Consider the following 13,088-nt stretch of genomic DNA (forward strand, 5'->3'; position numbering starts at 1 on the left):
CAGACCAGAAGGGAGTGGCAGAATATATTTAAAGTCTTGAAAGGGAAGATCTGCAACCTAGAATACTCTATCCAAAAGTTTATCATTTAGAAAAGGAGGAGAAACAAAGAATTTCTCAGACAAGTAAAAGCTAAAAAGAATATGGTAACACTAAATCTATCCTACAATAAATATGAAACAGCTCCTCTAAGTGGAAAAGAAGCAAGAAGATATAGGAAGAAGAAAATCATAATTTGAAAGTAAATCACTTAAATTAACCAGTACACAGATCAAACAGAGATAGAGAAAAAAAAATTTATTTTTGAAATCAATGATAAATGCAAAGAACAGCAAAAGGATAAAGATGAAGCTGTAAAAAATGACATCAAAATCATAAAATATAAGGAAAGAGTAAGAAAATGCAGATTCTTTTTTTTTTTTACAGTGTGTTTGAGCCTATATTCCTATCAGATATAGGAAGGTGTTAACATACTTGAAAAATAGGGAAACCACAAATCAAAAGCATACAATAGATTCATAAAAAATCAAGAGAACACAAGCATAAAATAAATCATCAAACCACAAAAAGAAAGAAACAAGGAAAAAACAAAGAATCAATCAGAAAGCAAGGTTTAATATGTCAATAAATATTTGCTTATCAATAATTGGGCAAAGTAATATTATTGTTGTTGTTTAGTTACTAAGTCATGATGAACTCTTTGCCACCCCATGGGCTGTAGCCTGCCACACTCTTCTGTCCATGTGGTTTCCAGACAAAATTTTTGAATGGGTTGCCATGTCTTTCTCCAGGAGACCATCCCAACCCAAGGATAGAAACCACATCTCCTGCATTGCAGACAGATAATTTACCACTGAGTAGACACCCTTCTTATTCACAGTCTCGATAAAATGTTTTGTTTTTATTAATATTTATTGGCGTATCAGTTCATTCTCTGAGTCATGTCTGACTCTTTGTAACCCCACGGACTTTAGCAGGCTTCCTTGCTCATCACCAACTCTCAGAGCTTACTCAAACTCATGTCCGAGTCGGTGATGCCATTCAACCATAGTTCTATTCAAATGTTGTTAGTTTCTTGCTATAAAGCAAAGTAAATCAATCATGCAAATACATTTATCCACTCTTTTAGATTTCCTTCTGATTTAAATCACAAAAGAGCAATGAGTGGAGATCCCTGTGCTAAACAGGAAGTTCTCATTCGTTTTCTATTTTATACACAGTAGTGTAGATATTTCAGCCCCAATTTCCCAATTCATCCATCCCATTTTCCTCCCTTGGTAACCATATCTTTGATCTCTACATCTGTAAATATTTTTGCTTTGTAAATAAGTTCATCTCTACCATTTTTCGAGATTCCACATATAAGCTGTATCATGCGATATTTGTTTTTCTCTTTCTGATCTACTACACACTCTGTATGACAACCTCTAGCTGCATCCATGTCTCTGCAAAAGACACTCTTTCATTCCTTTTTATGATTGAGTAATATCCCATTGTGGACTTCCCTGGTGGCTCAGCAGTGAAGAATTTCCCTGCAAGAAAAGAGAGACAGCTTCAATCCTTGGGTCAGGAAGATCTTCTGGAGAATAAAATGACAACCCACTTGAGAATTCTTGCCTGGGCAATCCCATGGGCAGAGGAACCTGTTAAGCTACAGTACATGAGGTCACAAAAGAGTCAGGCACAACGAGATTACAATATGCTGCCTATAAAAGACCCACTTAAGGGAAAAAGACACACATAGATTGAAAGTGAGGGGATGGAATGTTTGTATATTTTGGAGATTAATCATTTATCAGTTGCTTTGTTTGCAGCTATTTTCTCCCATTCTGAGGGTTGTCTTTCAACCTTGTTCATAATTTCCTTTGCTGTGCAAAAGCTTTTAAGTTTAATTATGACCCATTTGTTTACTTTTGTTTTCATTTCCATTACTCTAGGAGATAGGTCAAAGAAGATCTTGCTGTGATTTATGTCACAGAGTGTTCTATCTGTATCTTCCTCTAAAAGTTTCATAGTTTCTGGCTTTACATTTAGATATTTATTCCATTTTGAGTTTCTTTTTATATATGCTGTTAGGAAGTGTTCTAATCTTATTCTTATACATGTAGCTGTCCAGTATACCCAGCACCACTTATTGAAGAGACTATCTTTTCTCTATTGTATATTCTTACCTCCTTTGTCAAAGATGCCAATAGATGCACAGGTTTATCTCTGGGCTTTCTATGTTCTTCCTTTTGTCTATATTTCTGTTTTTGTGCCAGTACCATATACTCTTAACTATAGCTTTGTAGTATAGTATGAAATCAGAAAGTTTGATTTATCCATCTTCATTTTTCTTTCTCAAGAATTCTTTGTCTGTTCAGGGTCTTTTGTATTTCTGCACAAACTATATAATTTTTGTTCTAGTTCTGTGAAGAATGCTGTTGGTAATTTTATGAGGCTTGCATTGAATCTGTAGATTGCTTTGGGTAGTATAGTTATTTTCACAATATTGATTCTTGTGATCCTAGAACTGGCTATATCTCTTCATCTGTCTGTGTCATCTTTGATTTCTTTCATCAGCATCTTAAAGTTTTCTGCAACAGATCTTTTCTGTCTTTAAGTAGGTTTATCCCTAGTTATTTTATTCTTTTTGTTGAAGCTTATGCAGCTCAATTTCAGAAAGGAAAAGAAAAAAACACCCAATCAGAAAATGGGCAGAAGACCTAAACAGACATTTCTGCAAAGAAGACATACAGATGGCCACCAAATATATAAAAAGATGCTCAGTATTGCCTACTATTAGATAAATGCAAGTCAAAACTACAATGAGTTATCACTTCACACTGGTCAGAATGGCCATCATTAAAAAAATCTACAAACTATAAATGCTGAAGAATGTGTGGAGAAAATGGAGTCCTCTTTCACTGTTGGTGAGAATGTACTCTGATACAACCACTATGGAAAACAGTATGGAGATTCCTTCAAAAACTAGGAATAAAACTACTATATGGCCCAGCAATCCCAATTCTGGGCATATATCCTGAGAAAACCATAATTCAAAAAGACCTATGTGCTCCAATATTCATTTTACACTGTTACAATCACCAGGATATGGAAGCAATCTAGATATCCATTGACAGATGAGTTGATAAAGAAGTTGTGGCAGATATATACAATGGAATATCACTCAGCCATAAAAATAAATGAATTTGAGTCAGTTGAAATGAGGTTGATGAACTTCGAGTCTGATATACAGTGAAGTAAGTCAGAAAGAGAAAACAGATATCATATGCTAATGCAAATATACGGAATCTAGAAAAATGGTGCTGATGAACCTATTTGCAGGGCATTTCTAGAGACAAAGATGTAGAAGACAATCTTGTGAACACAGTGGGGGGAGGAGAGGGTGAGATGAATTGAGATAGTATCATTGACATGTACACACCACCATGTGTAAAACAAGTAATGGGAAGCTGCTCTGTAACTCAGTCTGGTGCTCTGTGACAACCTAGAGGGATCAGAGTAGGGAGTGAGAGGGAGGCTCAAGAGGGAGAGAATATATATACTCATGGCTGATTTGTGTTTTTGTACAGCAGAAGTCAACACAACATTGTAAAGCAGTTATCCTCCAATTAAAAATAAAAAGTGAGGGGATGGAAAAATATTTTATGTAGATGGAAATGAAAAGAACATGGGAGTTGCAATACTCATATCAGACAAAATAGACTGTAAAGCAAAGACTATATAAAGAAGGTAAAATGTATATAGAAAAAGGTATAAAAAGAAAATACTTAACGAAGAAAGAGTCAATATACAAAGAGGATTTTACAGTCATCAACATATATGCTTCTAATATAGAAGCACCCAAATACATAAAATAAATACTAACAAACATAAATGGAGAAATCAACAGGATTGTAGTAACAGTAGGAGACTTTGACACCCCACTCATATCAACGGAAAGATCTTCTGGACTGAAAATCAATAAGCAACAGAGATCCTGAATGATGCAATAGAGCAGTTAGACTTAATTGGTATTTTCAAGACATTACATAAAAAAATCATAATACACATTCTTGTCAAGTGCACATCAAACATTCTCTAGGATGGACCACATACTGGGCACAACAAACCTCAACAAATTTAAGAGTATAGAAATTATTTCAAGCATATTCTCTGACCACAACAGCATAAAACTAGAAATCAACCACAGGAAAAGACATGAAAAAAATATGATTACATGGAAACTAAAGTACAAGCTACTAAAAAATGAATGGATCAAACAGGAAATCAAAAGGAAATTTTAAAATGCAACAAATGACAAAACGCAGCCAACAAAATCTATGAGGTGCTGCAAAAGCAGTTCTTGGAGAGAAGCTCATAGCAATACAAGTCTTTATCAAAAATCAAGAAAAATCTCAAACAACCTAACCTATCACCTAAAAGAATTAGAGAAAAAAAAAACAAAAAAGAACTAGCAAAACCTAAAGTCAGGAGAAGGAAGGGAATATTAAAGATTGGGGAGGAAATAAATAAAAGAGACTAAAACATAAAACAAAAATTCAGTAAAACCAAGATCTAGTACTTTGAAAGGATAAAGAAAATTGAATGCCTCTGGCTAGGCTCACCAAAAAGAAAAGTAAAAGAATCCAAATAAAATAAGAAATTAGAAAATACAGTATCAGAAATCTGATACTGCAGAAAAAAAAAACATAAAAGAATACTATGAACAATATATGCCAACAAATTTGACAACCTAGAAGAAATGAACAACTTTCTAGAAAGATACAGCCCACCAAAATTGAATCAAGCAGAAATAGATAATTCAACAGACCCATCACTTGAAGTGAAATAGAATCTATGATTAAAATAAAAAAGAAAACTACCTTTAAAAAGCACCCTGTAAACAAAAGTCCAGGACCAGATGGTTTCACAGGCAAATATGATCACACATACAAAGAAAAACTGTTTCTCTTCAAATTCTTCCAAAACAGAGGAGTGAACACTCCCAAGACATTCTGTGAAGCCACAATCATCCTGTACCAAAACCAGATAAGATGCCACCAATAAAGCAAATTACAGGTCAATGCTTTTATGAATATAGATTCAAAAATTTTCAACAAAATATTAACAAATTGAATCCAACAACACATAGAAAAAGTTCCTACACCATGATCAAGTGGGATTCATTCTAAGTTCACAAGGATGGTTTAACATGCACAAATCAATCAATGTAGTATACCACATTGAAAAAGAAAAAAAACACATGATCAACTCAATAGATGCAAAAAAAGCATTTTAAAAAATTCAATATTCATTAATGATTAAAAAAAACTTCTACCAAAGTGAGAATAGAAGAAACATAGCTCAACATAATAAAAGCCATTTATGGCAAACTCACAGCCAGTATAATACTCACAGGTGAAAAGCTAAAAGCCTTCTCACTAATCTAGAACAAAACAAGGATGCCTGCTCTCACCACATCTAGTCAGCATAGTATTGGCAGTCCTAACCTGAGGAATCAGACAAGAAAAAGAAATAAAAGATATCAAAATTGGAAAGGAAGAGGTAAAATTGTCACTGTGTGTAGATGACACGATAGTGTATATAAAAGACTTCCCAGCTGGCCCAGTGGTCAATAATCTACCTGCCAATGGAGAAGACATAGGTTTGATCCCTGTGTCAGCAAGATCCCCTGGAGTAGGAAATGGCAACCTATTCCACTATTCTTGCCTGGAAAACTCCATGGACAGAGGAGCCTGGCGTGCTGTAGTCCAGTGGGTTGCAAAGAGTCAGACACAACTGAGTGACTGAGAATATGGCACACAAGGACTCCATACAAAAATTGCTAGATCTGAAACATGAATTTAGCAAAATAGCATGATATAAGATTAACATCCAGTTGTTTTGGTCCTATTATTTCCTCCCAGTCTGAGGGCTGTCTTTTCACCTTGCTTATAGTTTCCATCATTGTGCAAAAGCTTTTAAGTTTAATTAGGTCACTTCTGTTTATTTTTGTTTTTATTTGCATTACACTTGGAGGTGGGTCGTAGAGGATCTTGCTGTGATTTATTTGGAGAGTGTTCTGCCTATGTTTTCCTCTACAAGTTTTATAGTGCCTGGTCTTACATTTAGGTCTTTAATCCATTTTTGAGTTTATTTTTGTGTATGGTGTTATAAAATGTTCTAGATTCAGTCTTTTACACATAGTTGATCAGTTTTCTGAGCACCATTTGTTGAAGAGATTGTCTTTTCTCCATTGCAAATTTTTGCCTCCATTGTCAAAAATAAGGTGTCCATAGGTACATGGATTTATCTCTGGACTTTATTTTGTTCCAGTGGTTTTGCACAACAAAGGTAACTGTAGGCAAGGTAAAAAGACAACCATCAGAATGGAAGAAAATAATAGCAAATGAAGCAACTGACAAATAATTAATCTCCAAAATATACAAGCAACTCATGCAGCTCAATACCCAAAAAATGAGCAGTCAAAAAGTGGGCAAAAGACCTAAACAGACATTTCTCCAAAGAGGACATACAGATGGTTAATAAACACAAGAAAAGATGCTCAACATCACTCATGATTAGAAAAATGCAAATCAAAACCACAGTGAGGTCCCACCTCACACTGATCAGAATGGCCGTCATCAAAAAGTCTACAAACAATAAATGCTGGAGAGGGTATGGAGAAAAGGGAATGCTCTCACACTGTTGGTGGGAATGCAAACTGGTACAGCCACTATAGAGAAAAGTGTGGAGATTCCTTAAAAAACTAGTAATAGAACTGTCATACTACCCACCAGTCCCACTGCTGGGCATACACCCCAAGGAAACCAGGACTGAAAAAGATGCATGTACCCCATTGTTAATTGAAGCACTATTAGCTAGGAAATGGGAACAACCTAGATGTCCATCAGCAGGTGAATGGATAAGGAAGTTGTGGTACATATACATAATGGAATATTACTCAGCTATAAAAAGGAATGGGCTTCCCTTATAGCTCCATTGGTAAAGAATCTACCTGCAATGCAGGAGACCCTGTTTGATTCCTAGGTCAGGAAGATCCACTGGAGAAGGGAAAGGCTGCCCAGTATTCTGGCCCAGAGAATTCCATGGACTATATAGTCTATGGGGTCACAAAGAGTCGGACACAACTGAGTGACTGTCACTAAAATGGGATGCATTTGAGCCATTCTAAGGAGATGGTAAAACCTGGAACCTATTATACAGAGTGAAGTAAGAAACAGAAAGACCTGTACTGTATATTAACACACACATGTATATATGGAATTTAGAAACATGTTATAGATGATCCTACATGCAAGGCAGCAAAGGAGACACAGATGTGTACAGAACAGACTTTTGAACTCTGTGGGAGAAGGCAAGGGTGGGATAATTTAAGAGAATAGCACTGAGACATGTTCATTACCATATGTAAAATAGATGACAGTGCAAGTTTGATGCATGAACCAGGGTACCCAAAGCTGGTACTCTGGGACAACCCAGACGGATAGCTTGGGGAGGGAGATGGGAGGGGGTTTCAGGATGCAGGGGAAGGGGACGCATGTATACCTGTGGCCAATTCATGTTGGTGTATGGCACAAAAACCATCACAATATTGTAGAACAACTATCCTCCAATTAAGATTAATTAATTAATTTAAAAGAAAAAAAGAAACCTTATCTTGGAAGCAGATGGAAAAAGCTGCCAATGTCACCCTGCCATGCTTTTGGACCCATCGCTGTCTCGTACAAGTTTAACAGTCCAACTGTTTCTGCCCTACTTAAGTGACTTTTTCTTATTTGCCTGCAGCCTTCTAAAAGCCTCCACATGCTTCTAGGGCTTTTGATATAAGGATAGCAGGGTCCAAACCTTCAAGGTGCTATTCCTTCCTCCCCCCAAACCCTGCCAATTGAATTGCAGACAGGAAAAAACAACCTTAGAAGCAGAAGCTTTTGAGCTGGACATGACCTCACTGACGGTCTCATTCAGCCATTGTTCAAATTAGTGTTTCAAGGAGGGCTTTGATAGTTTTGCATATGTTGCCTAGCTTCAAATTCTTTTTATAACTGTAACTTTAAAATACACATTGGATAGCAGTTTCTAAGGTGTTGCAGATAACTAACATAGGATTCTCTTGCCATCTTCATTTAACTTAGAGGGGAGGGGAGCCCTTGGGAAAAAAAAATAGCTACTCTTTGCCACTATGTCTCTGTGAGTCAGGGGTTTACTCAATGCAGAAATAAGATTTATCTGCAACTTCTGGCTTAAAATGTGTATGTCCATCTCAACAGCCTCAGTGAGAATCAATTGCTTTGTATGTAAACACTAATTAGACCATAGGAAATTTCTTCCTAATAAAATGCTACTTGAAATTGCTGCTTAAAAAATTGAGATTAACTTCTAGAAGTCAGTTGCATTTCTTTGCACTAACAATGAAATAACAGAAAAGGGAAGGTTATATATATACATATATGTGCACTTTCCAAAATTGCAAAAAAAAAAAAAATACCTACAAATAAACCTGACCAAAGAGGTAAAAGACTTATATGCTCAGAACTATAAAACATTAATTGAGGAAATTAAAGAAGATTCAAAGAAATGGAAAGATAATCCCATGCTCTTGAATTAGAAGAATTAATATTATTAAAATGTCAAAACTACTTAAAGCAATCTGTAGATCTAATGTGATCCCTATCAAACTGCCCATTACATTTTCATAAAACTAGAACAGATAACCCCAAAATAAATATGGAATCAAAAATATCTATGTGTATTATGTGTATTCAATTGCTTAGTACTGTTCAACTTAGTACTGTTCAACTCTTTATGACCCCATGGACTACAGCCCACCAAGGTCCTCTGTCCATGGGATTTTCTGCCAATAAACTAGAATGGTTTGCCATTTCTTATTCCAGGGTATCTTCCCGACCCAGGGATTGAACCCTCCTGCATTAGCAGGCAGAATCTTTGCCACTGTGCCACCTGAGAAACCCAAAAGGAAGAACATTTGAACACATGCTGTAACAAGAATGATGGCTCAGATGGTAAAGAATCTGCCTGCAAGGAGGGGGACCTGGGTTTGATCCCTGGGTTAGGAAGATCCCTTAGAGAAGGGAATGGCAACCCCTTCCAGTATTCTTGCCTGGAGAATCCCATGGACACAGCAGCCTGGTGGGCTGCAGAGCATAGAGCAATTCTGAGGAACAAAAACAAAGCAGGAAGTGTAACCCTCCCAGACTTCAGACAGTACTACAAAGCTACAGTTATGAAAATTGTGATATTGGTTCAAAAGTAGGCACACAGATCAATGGAACAGAATAGGGAGTCCAGAAATAAATCTACACACTTATGATCAATAAATCTTTGACAAAGGAGACAAGAATATAAAATGAGAAAAGGACACTGTCTTCGTCAAGTGGTGCAAGGAAAGCTGGACAGGTGCGTGTAAATCAGTGAAGTTAGCACACACCCTCACGCCACGCACAAAACGAAACAAAATGACTTAAAGACTTTAACATAAGACAGTTCAGTTCAACTCAGTTCAGTCGCTCAGTCGTGTCTGACTCTTTGCAACCCCATGAATCGCAGCACGCCAGGCCTCCCTGTCCATCACCAACTCCCGGAGTTTACCCAAACTCATGTCCATCGAGTCGCTGATGCCATCCAACCATCTCATCCTCTGTCGTCCCCTTTTCCTCCTGCCCCCAATCCCTCCCAGCATCAGGGTCTTTTCCAATGAGTCAACTCTTGGCATGAGGTGGCCAGAGTATTGGAGTTTCAGCTTCAGCATCAGTCCTTCCAATGAACACCAAGGACTGATCTTTAGAATGGACTGGTTGGATCTCCCTGCAGTCCACGGGACTCTTAAAAGTCTCCTCCAACACCACAGTTCAAAAGCATCAATTCTTCAGTGCTCAGCTTTCTTCATGATTCAACTCACATCCATACATGATCACTGGAAAAACCATAGCCTTGACTAGATGGACCTTTGTTGGCAAAGTAATAGCTCTGCTTTTCAATATGTTATCTAGGTTGGTCATAACTTCCTTCCAAGGAGTAAACATCTTTTAATTTCATGGCTGCAATCACCATCTGAAGTGATTTTGGAGACCCCCAAAATAAAGTCTGACACTGTTTCCCCGTCTATTTGCCATGCAGTGATGGGACCAGATGCCATGATCTTCATTTTCTGAATGTTGAGCTTTAAGCCAACTTTTTCACTCTCCTGTTTCAATTTCAAGGCACCATAAAACTCCTAGAAGAGAGTATAGGCAAAACATTCTGACATAAATCAAACAAATGTTTTCTTAGGTCAGTCTTCCAAAGCAATAGAAATAAAATCTAAAATAAGTTGCACCTAATCAAACTTAACAAGCTTTTGCATAGTAAAGCAAACCATTAAAAACAACAACAACAACGATGAAAAGACAACCTGCAGAAGGGGAGAAAATATTTACAAATGATGCAACTGACAAAGGCTTAATCTCCATAATATACAAACAGGTCATACAACTCAACAACAGCAAAAAAAAAAAAAAAAAACCTAGCAATCCATTTGGAAAATGGGCAGAAGCCCTTAATAGAGATTTCTTTAAAGATATCTGGCCAATAGGCACATGAAAAGACCCTCAACATCGCTAATTAGTAGACAAACGCAAGTCAAAACTGTAATGAAGTAGCATTTCACAACAGTCAGAATGGTCATCATTAAAAAGTGTACAAATAACACATGCTAGATAGGGTATGGAGAAAAGGGAATCCTCCTACAGCATTGGTGGCAATGTAAGTTGGTGCAGTTACTATGGAAAACAGTATGGATGTTCCTTAGAAAATTAAATATAAAATTACCATATGATCCAGCAATCCTATTCCTGGGCATATACCCAGACAAAACTGTAATTCAAAAGGTATACAGACACTTATGTTCATAACAGCACTGTTCGCAGTCGTCAAAATATGGAAGCAACCTAAATGTCTGTTGACAGATGAATGGATAAAGAGTAGATGCTACAAATATACAATGGAATACTACTCAGTCATAAAAAAATAATGCCATTTGCAGCGTCGTGGATGCAACTAGAGATTATTATACTAAGTGAAGTAAGTCAGAAAGAGAAAGACAAATACCATATGATACCACTTATATGTGGAATCTAAAATATGGCACAAACGAACCTATCTACAAAATAGAAACAGACTCACAAACATAGAGATCAGACTTGTGGTCGTCAAGAGGTGACTAGGATTTAGGGTTGGTAAATGCAAACTATACATTTAGAGTAGATACACAACAAGGTCCTATTGTTTAGCACAGGGAACTATATCCAATGTCCTAGGATAAACCATAATGGAGAAGAATATTTTAAAAGATTGTATTTATATATGTATAAAACTGAGTCACTTTGCTGTACAGCAGAGATTGGCACTAAATTGTAAATCAACTATACTTCAATTAAAAAACATATTATAAAAGGAAAACAGAAAAAATTTTAAATATAAAGCAAAACAAAATGTTAGAAAAAAATCAGAAACAACTCAGGCAGCAAGAGCATTAAGGAACACATTCAAACAATTAGCAACTCTACAAGCTGGCATTTAATCAGGTGTTTGGGTTGTTGTTTTTGACTTCAATAATGGTTAAAATCTTTTTCTACATTTATTCTTTTAAAGGCTGTGTAGAAGAAAAAAAACATAAATCACACAGATTACTTTTATATTCTTGTTAAGAGTCTATAACTACCAATAAGAAGATAAGACAAAGAGGAGTAAGTCTTAATGGCTTCTTATCTTGCCTACCTTGTAGGGCATGATTCTTAGCCAGGCAGAATTAAGTGGGACAATGAAAAGCCCGTATCATTTAAAACCCAATTGAGAACTAAATAAAATTCTTAAAGTGAAAATAAATAAGTAAATAAATAAATGCTGCCTGTTGATCTATAGACTTATTTTGTCAGGTAAAGACCTTCTCCTGGTGGTTCTCCAGGCTTATGGGGCTACCTTTAAAACTGCAGTTGTGGTGGTTTAGAGCTGGCATTGAAGCAATTGATAGGTATACAGTAGGATCTACTGATGGTATGCTTGTTACTAGGGGCTCAGGTGAGTGTGGGTTAGGTTTGCTGCTGGGTGGATGAGACTGGCTCCAGTAGGGTGGTCCTGGGCCAATGTTCCTTTTCAGAGTGCACAGGTGAGACCTCAGTCGGTCAGCCTATTTCTAGGTTTGTGAATCCGTGTGACTCCCACCAGGTCTCTCACCAGGACTCCAACCTTTTACACATTATTATGTGTCTGATGGAAATTACCATCATTATTAAGCAATAAGTAGAGCCCTTAAATGCTTTCCCAGGTGATGCTACAAGGGGCTTCCCTCCTAGCTCAGTTGGTAAAGAATCTGCCTGCAATGCAGGAGACCTGGTTTCAACCCCTGGGTCAGGAACATCCCCTGGAGGAGGAAATGATAACCCACTCCAGTATTCTTGCCTGGAGAATCCCATGGACAGAGAAGCCTGGCAGGAGCCTGTGTCCATGGGGTCACAAGAGTCAGACACGATTTAACAACTATACCACCAACACCAACACCAACACCACCACCAGGTGATGTTAGTGGTAAAGACCACCTGCCAATGCAGGAGGCATAAGAGACATGAGTTTGATCCCTTAGGGAAAGTCCCCTGGAGGAAGGCATGGTAACCCACTCCAGTATTCTTGCTGGAGAATTCCCTGGACAAAGGAGTCTGGAGTACTATGCTTCATAGGGTCAAAAAGAGTCAGACACAATTGAAGCGACTTAGCACGCATGCACAGAGACATTAAAGAGTCAAATATTTGAATGATTTGTCATTAGTGTATATAATCAAATAAGAACTGTTATGTCTTAAATATATTTTATTTGAGAAATCTATAGTTTTTGTATACATCAGTCACTAATATTTGAGACCTCACAGCAAGAAGATGTATATGGGTAGGGTAATCAATGCCTAAGGTAATTGAGAAGAATATTACTGAAAAAAAGATTTTTTTAAAGAAAATAATCACTAGTCATTTTGCAGAGACATTTTGGCTGATAGACTCATCAAGGAGTTGTACTAAAGACAGTGCTGCTGCTGCT

The 13,088-nt window shown here is 37.0% G+C and overlaps 1 protein-coding gene across 4 annotated transcripts in view; it reads left to right on the plus strand.

The window, feature by feature from the left end:
• The window catches only part of CPNE8 (copine 8), a 267,087-nt gene that overhangs the window by 194,203 nt on the left and 59,796 nt on the right, over window positions 1–13,088 (plus strand). The window lies entirely within an intron of this gene.

This window comes from Ovis canadensis, chromosome 3 (genome assembly GCF_042477335.2).
Source record: "Ovis canadensis isolate MfBH-ARS-UI-01 breed Bighorn chromosome 3, ARS-UI_OviCan_v2, whole genome shotgun sequence".
Lineage (NCBI taxonomy): Eukaryota > Metazoa > Chordata > Mammalia > Artiodactyla > Bovidae > Ovis > Ovis canadensis.